Raw genomic sequence first — 14,829 nt, forward strand, 5'->3', positions numbered from 1 at the left:
GTGATCCCGTTACCCCATTATCCCGCCACTATCCTGGTAGGCTTCTTCCCGTCTCTATCTCAGGTTAAGTACTCGGACAGGCTCGGCTTTATCCCGCCACTATCCTGGTAGGCTTCTTCCCGTCTCTATCCCAGGTTAAGTACTCGGACAGGCTCGGCGGAGGAAAACGCGCCGCCTGTGTACGAAGACCACGTCCAGTCTGAGCACGGCGCGCAGGGCAAGGAGGGCACAGCTCCGAGGGGACCCGCGAGGAGAGGGGAGCAGAGCTTCCAGCGCGGCGCGGCGGGAAGAAGGGTCGGCCCAGACAAAGGACTGCGGGGGGAGGTCTTTTTCTCTGCAGGGCGCGGACTTGCTTCCCTGCTCCGTCCACTGCTGCCCGCGAGTCCCGAGGACCCCGGGATCCCTGCGCGCAGACGCTGGGGAGAGGACTCGCCGCTCGCCGAGAGGAGCTCTTTCTCCCGGGACCGAAGGCATCCAGCTCCGGAGGCCGAGCAGCTTGGGCGTCAGAGGATGCTAGTAAGGGCTTTAAAGCAGAGTCTTCTTGTGCATAAATAAGGTGTCAGCAGCCAGAGCCAGTTTCGTAACGAAGAATGGAAATGCGAAGTGGAAGACTGCAATGAACACATTTGTCTAAAGGGTCTTCAAATAGAAGCATGGGAGTGGCTTTCCAGTTTGGTGAACACGAGTTCACCAGGGAGTGTTTGTGGCGCTATCAACAAAAAACGCTGTGGGAATTACACCGAAGCCACAAGTCGATTTCTGTCCATCCACCTCGACGGAGGGAATGACTCGGTCTTACGGCAGTCCTTCTGTGGTGGTCATGAATCAGAAGAAGGTGACTTGTAAATGCTCCCGTCTAGAGAACTCTCTTTTACCGAGATGCTAGGCTTAGAACAAATGGAGAATCCTACCTCAAGACAAATTTGAAAGAACGTTCATTAGATTGCATTATTTATCTTTAAATATCTGTTAAGAGATAAGAAGACCTTTTACACATCTGGCTGGTTAGCTCAGTTGGTTAGAGCGTGGTGCTAATAATGCCAAGGTTGTGGGTTTGATCCCCATACAGGCCATAGATAGACTTTTTTTAAAAAGACAATTGAAACTGTCATAGTAACACGAATGAAAATTCAAGTCTAGCAGTGTTCTTGGATCCCTATCGTGAATGTCTGCTTCTTGGCGGTCTTCCTCATTTGATTACAAGCTTCTCCTGGGTAGGATGCTTGAAAGACTGAACAAGAAAATGAAGATTGTGAAATATGTGTGTGGAATGAAAGAGTATGTTTTATGCTCCAAATGGGCTTCTCAACTCTATGGAAATCCATGCTGTCTACACCCAATAGTTAGGTCAAATGACGACAATATATAGTGATTAGTTCCATTTTTATGAGGCTCAGAGAGGTGCTATATATCTCTAGGATCAGGATGTTGGGGAGGGCAGGGCATGCCTAATAGATCAAAGTCAGGAAAAGTCTGAAACTCTGAACTTTGCTGAGACTAATACGGGAGAGAGCCCTTCCAAGTAATTCCCACCCCACACTGATCTGCAGTGAATACAGTATCGAGCCATGTACATCTCAAATTCTTATTTTCTATAGAATCAAAGTGACTGGTTTATTTACAATAAGTGGGATTTATGATTGTACCCAGTAATAATTATAGAGGGAAAGAAAGCTATAGGGCTGGTTAATCGACTGGCTCTATTTTCAGGTAAGGGCCTCATGCCCCAGCTGCTTCCTGTGCAGTCTTATAATCGCAAGGCAAACCCCAGAAGCAGAGAAATGGATGATTAACTGCTGATACATAGGAATACAATTGATTTTTTATATCTTGCAGCCCTCAAAGATTCATTTATTAGATTTAACATTTTTAATTGGATTTCTTAGGGTTTTCTATACACACAGTCATGTTATCCACAAAAAAGATAGTATAACTTCTCCCATTCTGACCTGGATGCTTTTTGTTTAAGTTTATTGCCCAATGCCCCAGCTGGAACCTTCAGTAAAATGTTGAATAGAAATACTAATTATCTGTGTGAAAATAATGGAATCACGTTTTGTTTTTGTTTTTTAATTACTGAAAGGAACATATTTTGTTTCTTTCTATCCTTCTTAAGGATTTTGGCCCAGTCAAATTGTAGGTGTGAAAATTACAAATTTAGATTGTTTCTCTCCAGGATAAACCTTCCAACCTGGTTGGCTTTACTGGTTAACCATCTCGGCTTTCTGAGCACGTCTCTCGACTGAGACCCTGATGTGCTCAGATTAAGGCATTCCTTGGAAGGAAGACAGTTTGCTCTGTTACCTTCATCAGAGGAGTCGGAAGATAAATCACACATTTTCCTGGTATAATCTAAATTTTCCTCCTACCCTTTTTACCAAATCATTGGGAACTGTAGGAACTGATTTCAACAGTTCCATGGTTGCATTGTTCTCTGCCTTCTTTTTCTTTTTTTTTTTTCCATGTGTCCCTGCACAACCAAAAGCCTTTGCCTTCTCTGAGGCTCAAACTCAGGACCTTCAGATTATGAAGCTGATGCACTGCCAGCTGTGCTAAGAAGGCACATGTTAGCTCTACTTTTCTTTCCTTTTAAAGTATCAAATCTTATTCTCCAATCTACTTTATTAATTTACAGCTTTTAAAGAAAAAGATCAGTACTGCTTGGAAATCACGCCGCATCAGCTGATGCTACTATTACAGGATTCAATACCCAGAAGCGACCGAGTCCAAGCCTTTGCAATATTTGCTTAACTGTCTGCATGTTAACAACCAGGGACAGCAGCACCCATCTTTTGCAGCTTTTTTTCTCTTGTGTTTCAGTAACTTGGTTTTCCCTTCCCTTCCTCAGAAGTTTTGTTCATTCTTACACCTTACATAATCTCTTCTGGTTTTTAATTAATGTGTTTAGGTCATTTACATTTAATGTTATTATTAATATGTTTGTATATAGATCTACTATGTAATAATTTATTAATAGTTTTTTCCTTTTGTTTTTTTCATTGTATCTTCCCCTTCCTATCTTCTGTTGGCATCCTCTCTCTCTCCAGTCAGCTCTGTTATGCTTTCTGATTTCATGAATTTGCTTTTTCTAGTGTGAAAGTTGTTACTATCAAGATGAAACTGTTCTTCTCAGACACAGTTAGAGCTGGGAAATAATGAAGGAGGAAAACTCATGTGTGGCTGTGTAAGAAATAACAATTTAAAGGACACCTAAAATTGTATCAGAAATTCCTATATATCATTGTCTACACTTTTCAGATTAAAGGGCAGCTCAGAAAGGTTAAACGTCATTTCTAAGTTTCAGAGCCATTGCCAAATAGCAAAGCTTGAACTGGGAAATAGAATATTTGGATTTGAAATGTGCACTTCCTCTGCTCCAGCTCATTGTCTCCTTGCTTCTTCTCCACTCAAGTGCATTTATCCACACATCAAATATTTACCAAGGGTGGATTTGAGCTTCCGGTCACTCAACACTAATTCTCACCCTTTCTTGAACCTGTCGTCTGAGTTTAGCCCTTTCTCTTCCCCATCTTCATATCCAATGACCTGCAGAATACTGTTCTTCACTTCTGATCATCTCTTTGGGATCTTTTGCTTCCTTTCTAGTCATTCTGTGCATAATTATTGGGAGCTTCCCTGTGGCAGTAAGCTCAAGGGATTCAGAAGAAATCATGCTACTCTGGTCCGAAAAATTTGGACAGGTAATGCTCTAGTTCCAGATTCACCATTTTCTGTCTCCTGCAACGTTTTCATCTAGGAAATTTTAGAGCACATGTAATGATGTCACTCTTCTAACCCTAACCATGCCTGACTCCTTAGTTCTAGTGTGTGCTTCTTTATTTCTCAATCCCTGGCCTGTGTTTCTACTCACACTGGAATATTTGCTCTGTTGAAACAGTCCCATTGGTTGACAGTATTGTTCCGTTCTTTAATACCTTTTCCTTTTCTTTTTTGGTCCACTGATCTATCAATTTTTGAGAGAACTGTTGAAATGTGCAACTATAATTGTGGGTCTTTTCAGGTCTATTATTTGACAATTGGGTTTCATGAGCTTTGAAGCTGTGTGGCCAGAGGCATGTAGCTTTAGGACTGTTCTGTCTTCTTGGTTATTCGACCCTTTATGATTATGTAGCATTCCTCATCACTCCTGGTGAATTTCTTTGCCTTGAACTTTGGTGCATGTTGTGTCTTTCTCCATCCTTTTATTGTTAACCTGGCTATATCATATTAGGAGTAAATTTCTTAATCACTTCTCGGCCTTTTGGCTAAGATCAAGTGTAGGAGTAAATTTCTTATAGTTAGCATATAATTGGGGTTTTTTTATGCTTAATCAATTCTAATAATTTATGGCTTTTAATTGATATATTTAAACCCTTCACCTTTATGGTAATTATTGATATTTTGAAAGATATGTTTACCATTTCATAATTTGTTTTCTGTTTATTTCCAATATTTTCATCCTTTATTTATTTCTTCCTTCCTGCCTTCTTTTGGGTTAGACTTTTTATTTTAGTATTCTATATCATCTACTGTATTGTATTTTTATTATGTTATATGTATAGTATTTTTGTAGTGTTTTCTGTAGAACTATAAAATATTTATTCAAGCACATGGTGAAAATATCTGTTGTTTTGTCATTTCTGATGTTCCAAGTTTCCTGTTGGTATCATTTCTATTCTGTGTAATTTCCATTAGAAAGTCTCAGTTTACTTTCAAATGAGAATGTGTTTATTTTACCTTCATACCGAAAGTATATATTTTTTTATTGCAAAAAGAATTCTGGGTTGATGGTTATTTGCTTCAGCATTTAAAAAAAATGTCATTCCATTTCTTCTGGCCTCCATGATTTCTGATGAGAAAATATAACCATTCAAATGTCTTTAGTTTATCCAGATTAAGGTTTGCTTAAATTCCTGAATCCATAGAGTTGTATGCTTTGCTAAATTTGGGAAGTTTTTAGCTACCTACTCTTCAAATTATCCCATCCCCTTTTTCTCCCATTCTTCTCTTCTGATACTGAAGAGATATGAATGTTAGATCTGTTGGTTTCTGAGACTGTTCACCTTTAAGGACACTTTCTGTTTTTCTGAGTGGGTCATTACAATTGTTTTCTATTCAAATTTACTGGCTTTTGCCTCTGTCCTTACTGTTCTAGGGTTGAGTGCATGGAGTGCTTTGGTTTATCTTGTTTTGTTAATGCAATAATAAGTTCTAAAATTACAACGTGGTCTTCCCTTATCTTTCATTTATTTACTGACACTTCCTAGATTTCTATTCAATTAGAGTATTTGTCCTTATTTTTTGAGGTGTTATTACAACTGCTTTAAAATATTTGTTAGAAGATCTATGCCATCTAATCACAGGTATTTATTGTCTTTTCCTATGGGAATTAGGATTTCCTGTTTCTTCATAAACTGATTTTAGATTGTATCTGGTTATTTTGAGTTTTATGTTATGACCCTTTCTTCTTAAATATGTTGAATAATATGGCTACTTCTGTTTTTGCAGACAATCCATGGATGTTTTCAGCTTGCAAGTATCAACCATCTTTCTGTGTGCTGTGGTTTTAGTGTCAGTTCTATTGCCAAACTTTTCTGGAGTAGGTACAGCCCAGTGGTCTATGCAGATTTGGTTTATTACTTAGTTCAGTTCTAACAGGCTATAGTGTGTGTGTGTTTTGTATAATCTGTGAATTAGAGCCACATCCTCACAACTCAGGAGTGCACCCCAGGAATTCATAGACCATTTTGTGGGTTTGCTGTCTAGTCGGCAGCACTTCTTGAACACTGGGAACTCCACTTTACAGTCCCTCACCGGAAGGAAGGCTGGCGGCTAGGCCCTGCAAGTCCCGGAACTACACTCATATTTTGAGTCGAGCGGTAGGTGGAAGCAGAGAGACAAAGAACAAATGGATACGGTCTGCCATCTTGGGATTAGGGCTCCGCGCACAAAGAGAAAACAACTAATAAAACACACACTCTTCACTTTCTTGCGGCCATCGACATTCTGTCTTCCTGTACCACAAGTCGTTAATTAGTGCGCTTCCAAGTGTTCAAAAATTTCTCGTTTTCTTCAAAAACGTCTTCAATTATTTAAATGCAAGACCATGGAGGACGTGGGAATCGATCCCACCACTTCTCGCATGCTAGGCAAGCACTCTACCACTTGAGCTAACGCCCCACTTACTAGTGACTCCACAAACCTTAGATTTAGTCAGGGACATGCTGGTCACCACTTAATTATCTTTAAGTTTCAGCTGACACAGTGACTGTCAAGGCCATGAATGAGTATCCGAGCGCATCTAGTGAAAAAAGAACTCCATAGCCGTTCCTCTGTAAGGGGAAAGTAGGAAAACTCTGGTACCGCCAGTCTCACTTTCCGGATTTCTTGGGAGAGAAGAGAATACATCCTCCTCTGGGACGGCCCCTCGGTCGCCGGTCGCCGTCTCTGGAGAGCAGGCGGCCTGTCAGCGCTTTTGATTCTTGAAGAGAGCAAAAACAGTCAACTGTTCCCGCCCGGTTTCGAACCGGGGACCTCTCGCGTGTTAGGCGAGCGTGATGACCACTACACTACGGAAACCCCCGTAAGAAAGTGTCTCCCTTAAGTCATAGATATGCTTAATACTTAAAAAAGTTGAGAATCTTGTATATATTTATAATGTACATTAGGTTTTGATAGCTGTATATACTGTGGAATGGCTAAATCAAGCTAATGAACACACTCCTTAACTTTCATGTCTGTGTGTGTGTGGTGAGAATACTTAATATCTACCCCTGCAATTTTCAAGCATTGTAGTACATGTTATTAACTGTACTTAGCATACTGTACAGTAGATCTCTTGCACTTACTTTTCCTGTTTAATTAAAATTTTCTTTTCTTTGACCAATATCTTTCCACATGTTCATTTCTAGCCCTTGGTAGCTGAACAGTGTACTACTCTCTGCTTTCATGAGCTTGACTTTTTAAGATTCCACCCTATAAGTGAAATCATGTGTTATTTGTCTTTCTGTGCCTAGAATATTTCTCTGAGCATAAAGTCCTCCAGGTTCAACTATATTGTTGGAAATAACAGAGATTCTTTATTTTTAAAGGCAGAACAGCATTCTACATACCATGCTTTCATTCCATTCATCTGCCAATGGACATTTAAGTCTGTATCTTAACTACTGGGAATAATCCTGTAATGAATATGGGCATGTAAGTATCTCTCTCTGCATCTGATTTCATTTCTTTTGAATATGTACCCACTGGTAAGAAGGCTTGATCATATGGTAGGTCTATTTTAAATTTTTAGGGAATTATACTATTTCCATAATGGCTGTACTAATTTACATTCCAAGCAAAAGTGTGTAAAGGTTCCCTTTTCTCCATAGCTTGCCAATACTTATCTTTCTGATAAAAGCTATTCTAATAAGTAAGACCTCATTATGGTTTGGTTTTGCATTTTCCTGATGATTAGTGATGACATATTTAAATGTTAAATGAGGGAAAATGCTTGCATCTGGGAAAGGTTAACTTGTGCCTCGTAAGTGTGTGATCCTATGCTATTCCAATTCATGTGTTTAAATGGAAGAGCTGTGGACTGCTATATTCAGAAATGGTATTCTGGTTTCTTGAATAAAACAACACTCACAGTGGTTATCATGTTTCTGGGGCCAGGATAAAGTTGGTGCTGGTCCCTCATTTAACTCTTAACTCACACAGGCAGACTTTTAATATAAAACCGCTCTGGTAGACACTGAAGAATATGCAGTGGGATGGAGAAGACAGCTAAGAAAACTGCTGTTTTCAGCAAAAAATCACAATGAGTATGTCACTTAAGTCTAAAGCCATTGAGACAGATAGCAGGGCTAGGCTATGGCCAGGAGCTGAGAAGCAGTTCTCCTAAGGGAAGAGAGTATCTAGTTTGTTGATATGAATGAAAAAACTTAGGAAAGCAAGTGCATGACAGGCAGAAAACTTTTAAATATTTTAATATTAATATTAATATTTTAACATTTTATATAATTTCTATGATTGGTTTGAGTTTTTCATAATGCCAGTAATCAGAGATACTTAGGACATAAAGTTTATAAAACTCGAAGATTCCCTCCTAAAGATAGGAAACTTTTAGCAATAGCTTCACAACATTAAAAAACGCTTAACTGGCTTAACTAAGGGAGATTATCACACACAGTAAATCCAGTGGGTAAAGGAGTTACATGGCTGGTTAATCCAGTGGTTTCACGATGTCATCCTAGGTTTTTTTTAAACTTTGTACACTATCATTCTTAATACATGGTCTCACACCCCAGCTGGATACCCAAAGTGCCTCAAATGTTCAGAGTCTCATAATAAAGTTCAGAATAAAAACAAACAGAACTCTTCCTTGTGTCTGTTGTTGAGGAGAACTTCTATGTGCTCCCTAGTAGATTTTTCCCTCACACAGCTAGATTTGTATTACATATGCTAACCTAATCCAATTACAGCCAGGCAAATTGGAACCAGTATAATTAATTTAATTAAATTGTGTTTCTGCAGCTGTGAATAGAGCTTGCCTCATTCAAATCCAAGACAATATACAGAAAGTTATATGAACACAATAATTTTTCTGTTGGAAAAAAGGAGTAGGGGCAGTAGTATTGGTAAATGAGGGTGATAGTGGCATACTCCATCCCCATATCTGAATTAAAAGCAGAGCACTATTCCTTATACTAACCCACTTTTGGCTGACACTAGATTTTGAGACACTACCATCATAGAAGTTAATCTACATCTTATAGTGGGTGCTAGAGTTCATTAATGATGAAACCAAAGGCATTAATTGTACATGATTACATATCATCTTATAAGTCAGGACTGCCTAAGTTTGACTGCTAGTAATGCTTTATATGACAGATCTTTATGACTGATAGCAAAATGATAAGGCAGCTTCTGAGCCTGAAGTGCAGGCAAACAAGTGTCTCACAATGAAGAGACCTGAAACTCACCCTGATAAAGGTAAAAACAGCATGGTACTGGATCAAAAACAGACACATAGATCAAGAGAATGGATTTGAGGATACAGAAACCTCCCCAGACATTTTCAACTATTTGATTGTTGACAAAGGGGCCAAAAACATGGTACAGGAAAGAGCCTATTCAACAAGTGGTGTTGAAATAACTGGTTATCTGTTTGCAGAAGAATGACACTGGACCCTTATGTATCACCATATACTAAATAAAAATCAAACTAGATCAAGGATCTAAACATTAAAACAGAAGCATTAAACCTTCTGAAAGATAAAATAGATAAAACATTTGAAGACATAGGTGCAGGAAAGGATTTCCTAAACAGAATCTCAGTCACACAAGAGAGGGCAGCAAAAATCAACAAATGGGATTATATGAGACTGAAAAGCTTCTGTATACCAAAAGAATCAATCAGTAGAGTGAAGAGACAACCTATAGAATGGGAAATTTTTTTTTCCAGCTACTCCTCAGACAGAGGGCTAATATCTAGAATATACAAAGAATTTAAAAAATTAAACCACCTGAAATTAAAGACCCAGGCAAGAGAAATAAACAGATACTTCACAGAGGAAGAAATACAAATGGTCAACAAATAGAGGAAATAATGTTCAACATTTCTGGCTATTAGAGAAATGGAAATTAAAACAATGCTAAGATTCCATCCTACTCTGGAAAGAAAGGCAATCGTTAGGAAAACAAACAATAACAAATGCTGGTGTGGCTGTGATGAGAAAGGAACCCTCCTGCATTGTCAATGGGAATGCAATGTAATACAACCATTATGGAAATGAGTGTGGTGATTTCCTAAAAAACTGAAATTAGAAATTCCATATGACCCAGCTATCCTCCAGCTAGGTATCTTCCCCAAAGACCTTAAGTCATCATACTATAGTAATGCATGCATACCAATGTTTATAGCAGCACAATTCATAACAGCTAAATAATGGAAGCAGCCTGTATACCCAACAGATGATTGGATAAAGAAAAGGTCATATCTATATATAATGGAATACTACTTAGCTATAAAAATGAGACCTTTGAGACATTGTGGGAAAAGAGATGCACCTGGAAAATATAATGTTGAGTGAAATAAACCAGGCACACAAGCTTAAATACTGTATAGTATCTCTCATTTGAGTAAGGCAAAGCACAAACACTGAAAATGATAAAGGATGGATAGAAAAGGACAGGGACAGATCTCTTGTAATAGGTGATAGTCAGAGGGAACAAAGGTGAAGGGTGAGGAGAAGGGGAAGGGGAAATAAGAATAAAGATATGTATAGAATATGTACAGGAGCCTAATAGCCTAAATTAATGTAAACACTGTATGCCGTAACATGAGCTAAGACAAATAGTATCAACCAGTATGAGATAGGGGAACCAAAAGAGGAGTTGGGACAGAGGGAGGGAAAAGGAAGAAGATTAAAAAAAAAAAGCTGTAATATGAATGTGTAGTCATTCTCCAAGATGATTGTAAACCACATGAGTTGCAAACATGTACTAATAAAATTTTTAAAAACATAAAGGTAAACCAACAGGAAAAAATTAGCCTGTTCAAGTATTCCATTATAGTAATGAAAAACAAACTAATACAGCACACTTTCTGACCCCAAGTTTATTGTTTAGCACATTGCTTGGCCAACAGTGGATACTCTGCATGCATGTCTGTTGGTGAAGGAATTACTAAATGTAGGAATAAATGAAAATAAGGAGCTGAAAAAGCAGAGGGTTGTTAGAAAATCTCTTTAGAAGTTTAAGAACCTCTATTTAAAAGAAATGAAAGCTCCAGAAAGACAGGGATTATGTTTGTCTGTTTTATTCACTATGTATTCTGTACAGCTAACAAACTGCCTAAGGTGAGTGCTACATAAATATTTGTGGAATAAAAGAATGACTGACACAGGAACAAAAGGCCCATCCACAGAAGGACTCCATCATCTGTCAGTTTCCTTCAGTTGATCACTGCTTTAGTATTCATACTATACTAATGTATTTCCAGGGTTAACTTGGGTTTGCATTGTACAGCAATGATACATCTCTAGCTTAGCACAGGAGGTTTATTTTGTCAGCCAGTTGTAGTGTTAAAAGATGGTAGCAGGGAAGGAGAGTTGGCCAACAAAGGAGCAGGGAAGGAAAGTTTATTCTTGTAGGAATTTAGAGATAATTCAACAGGTAAAGGTTGCTTTTGCTGACCATATGCACATGGAGATCTGTCCTGACAAAGAGATATCTGTAAGTCTCAGAGATGGTGGGTGCCCCACTCAGAAGAGCTCCCCTTTTTCCTGTGCTTGAAACTGAGTCAGGAAAACAAAGTAGATGTGTAAATGGATTTCTACTGATGTAAAAAGAAAAAGAAATAAATAGAAACTATCAATACAGTAAAACCCTGGTTTGCAAGCATAATGTCTTCTGGAAACATGCTTGTAATCCAAAGCAGTGTGTATCAAAGTGAGTAAAAAATAAAGGAAACTCAGATAACTCATTCCACAACCAAAAAAATTCATATAAAATTATTATAATACTGTAATATACAAAGCAATAAAAAAGTACAAATTAAGTTTTACTTACCTTTGAAAACCTTTGTTGCTGGTGTGAGGGAGGCAAGAGTGAGGACAGTTATTGTGAATGATGACTTTCACTATCACTAATAGAGTAACTACTATCTATTGGCTCAGTGGAATCTTTTTCTTTTCATGCATCTCTAACACCTGTCTAATGACACTTGCTTTTGTGGATTTTGAGGAAATGTGACATTGAACACAATCCTGCAGAAAGATAGAGAGCAAGAGAGAGACCATTGGCTCAGGTGTGATCATGTGATATTTCGTGTCATGTACTACTTGTATTATAGGACTCACTTAAAATTTACTCATTTAAAATTTATTAGAAATGTTTGCTCATTTTGTGGAACACTTGCAGAACAACTTACTTGCAATCCAAGGTTTTACTGTTTATTTATCAAAGTGCTCACTCTCAACAAAAACTGTGACTCTTTCTCACATATATAGAACCTCTCAGTCCATACATTAAAAATATTATAAATTAGTCCACACTTTCTTTGAGGAATGTACTTAAAAAGAAAAGTGTTCATTTTTCAAAATGATTTGGGAAAAAATAAAGTAGCAGAAGCTGGAGCCAGAGAAGCTGGATTCAAGTCTTAGTTCTGGGCCGGGGATTTAGCTCAATGGTCCTGGTGTCTGCCTTGCAAGCGCAAGGTCCCAAGTTTGATCACCGGTACCAGAAAAAAAACTTAGTTCAGCACTTACATTTGGCCAAGTTACTCCTTTCTATAAAAGATTACCACTGTTTGTTGATTGGAATAATAGTATTGCACTTATACAAATAAAATAAAACAAAATAAAATGATAATATAAAATGAAAGAGTCCTCATTTTTAAGACATACAAACTAATGAATTTAAGGTGTTAATATGTAGGAACCAGCCTACAAGTTTATCCCTGACCTGGAAGGATGAACAAGGATTAAAGACAAAAGACACAAAACCAATTTGGAGGAGCAGGACCAGGGGACTTTGCCTCTAGTGGACAGAAGAGCACAGGCAGTCTGAAAAGTCCCATTTTTATTAGTAGAACAAGGCAATGTAGCAAACATGTGATTTAAGGAACAAAAAACAGTAGATGATTAACAAGGAACATAACAACCTCTTACCTGGATATGTAATTTTCTTTGTTCTGCTCCAGGGGTATCGCTCCAGGGGTATTGATAACAAGGGAGGCAGCACCCTTCCACCCCCTCTCTTGTCCCTGGGAGAGGTCAGTGAGGCCTCAGTATCTGTGGCTCATGCATCCTGGTCTCCTATGTTAAAAACCAATACAGAGTCAAGGAAAATGAAGAAAGAGGGAAATGAGGTCCAAATAAAAGAAAAAGGCAAATCATCAGAAAGTGATCCTAATGAAATAGAGATAAGTGATTTCCACACAGAGAATTAAAAATAATGGTCACAAAGATGCTCATTGAGGCCAGGAGAGCAAGCATGAACAAAGTGAGAAATTCAGCAAAACAATGGAAAATATATAACAGCACCAAAGGGAAATCATAGAGCAGAAAAACAAAATGAATAAACTGAAAAAGTCAGTAGAGATTCAAGAGCTGACTAGAATATACAGAATAGAGGTCAGCAAACTTGAACACAGATCATTGGAAATTGTGCATCACATAGAAGCAAAAAAAAAAAAAGTAAAAAAGAAAAGAAAGAGTGAAGATAGCTTACGGGCAATATGGAACCAATTGAGAGTAATACTCCAGTATTCCACTTTTGATAGTGAAGAGAACATCCAGACAGAAAATGAATAGTGGACTTGAACAATGCTGTAGTTATTACAGACATATACAAAACTCTTTAACCAATGGAAGAACACACATTCTCAAGCTCCCACAGAATATTCTCCATCACGGTTACAGACAGACCTGTGCACACTTGCTGTGAAGCTGTTTTGTGTGTTTTTTAGTACATACAATACTGTACAGTATTATTCAATCCAGTATGGCTCCAAAGAAAGTGCAGAGCAAGCATGATGGTAAAAAGAGTGGTAATAAAGGTGAAAAGAATGTCACAGAGCAATAATGAGTTAAGTAAGATTAGTGTTTTCACTCTACATATGGTACTGTACTGTATTTTGTTTCATATTTTGGTCGTTAAAAATACACATGGTTCAGAATGGATTAACCTTATGTACATTGAACCTTATGGGGAAATTTGATTTGGTTCATGACCAGTTTGGTTTGGGAGCAGAATCGTGGAATGAATTAAGTTTGTGATCCAAGGTAGCATTGTAAATACCTATGTTAAAAAAGAAGAAAGCCCTCAAATAAACAGCTTAACTTTATATTTTGAGGAAGTAGAAAGAATAAACAAAACCAATAGTTATCAAGAAGAAAGAAGTTATAAGAATTTAAGCAGAATTTAAAATGATAATGGAAAAATCAACAAATTTGTTTTTGAAATATAAAAAATTTATATACCCTTAGATGACTAAGAAAAAAGAGGAGATGCAAATGAAAACAGTGGTTAAAAAGGAGGTCTTACAAGTGCAAGATCCTGAGTTCGATTCCTGATACCGAAAAAAAAAATGAGGCCTTATAACAGATGTTGCATAAATAAAAAGGATCAGAAAAGACTACTATGATAAGTACATGTAAACAAAGTGGATAACCATGAAGAGATGAGTGAATTCCTAGAAAGGTACAAACTCCCAAGGCTGAATCAAGAAATAGAAATCCAGAACAGACCAATAACAAAGGAGGCTGAAGAAATAACCAAAACCTAACAAAGAAAATCTCACAACCATATAGATTCAGAGCTGAATTCCACCTGTAAAAAAGAGTTAATATAAATTCTTCCTAAATTATTCCAAAAATCAGGAGTGGAGAGAATACTTCTAAATTAATTTTATGAAATCAGCATCACCCTAATACCAAAGCCATGCAATGATGCCTCTAAAAAAATAAACAAAGAAAAAACAATCAAAATACTACAGATTAATAACTGCAAAAAACCAAAAACATTTGACAAAATTCAGCATTCATTTATCCATTCAAACTCAGGAAAATAGGTATAGATGAAAATCACCTCCACACAGTAAAGGCTACTTATGAAAAGCTACAGCTAACATCATAATCAACAGGGAAAGATAGAAAGCTTTTCTTTTAAGATTTGGTACAAGGCAGATGACCATTCTCTCTACTTCTGTTCAACATGGTATCAGAAATACTAGCAAGAGAAATTAGGTAAGAATCAAACATAACAGGGATCTAGATAGAAAAAAAGGACTAAAACTATTCATAAATGATACATGGAAAATCCCCAAAACATCACCAT

The 14,829-nt window shown here is 37.6% G+C and overlaps 1 long non-coding RNA gene and 3 other non-coding genes across 4 annotated transcripts in view; 2 read left to right on the forward strand and 2 right to left on the reverse strand.

Moving 5' to 3' along the window:
- Positions 1-6,886, forward strand: part of LOC110349741 (uncharacterized) — a 33,016-nt gene extending 26,130 nt beyond the window's left edge. The window contains exon 2 of the long non-coding RNA XR_015439400.1: positions 5,509-6,886. This is a non-coding gene — a long non-coding RNA (uncharacterized LOC110349741). The remainder of the gene's footprint in view (positions 1-5,508) is intronic.
- On the forward strand, positions 1,000-1,073 carry Trnai-aau (transfer RNA isoleucine (anticodon AAU)). The gene has a single exon. It is a non-coding gene; the product is annotated as a tRNA-Ile (tRNA).
- On the reverse strand, positions 2,490-2,562 carry Trnam-cau (transfer RNA methionine (anticodon CAU)). Its single transcript has one exon. It is a non-coding gene; the product is annotated as a tRNA-Met (tRNA).
- On the reverse strand, positions 6,507-6,579 carry Trnav-aac (transfer RNA valine (anticodon AAC)). Its single transcript has one exon. It is a non-coding gene; the product is annotated as a tRNA-Val (tRNA).
- Positions 6,887-14,829: the final 7,943 nt, after the last annotated feature.

Source organism: Heterocephalus glaber, unplaced genomic scaffold (assembly GCF_053883595.1).
Source record: "Heterocephalus glaber isolate CG9 unplaced genomic scaffold, H.glaber_assembly_v1.0 deba00001472, whole genome shotgun sequence".
NCBI lineage: Eukaryota > Metazoa > Chordata > Mammalia > Rodentia > Bathyergidae > Heterocephalus > Heterocephalus glaber.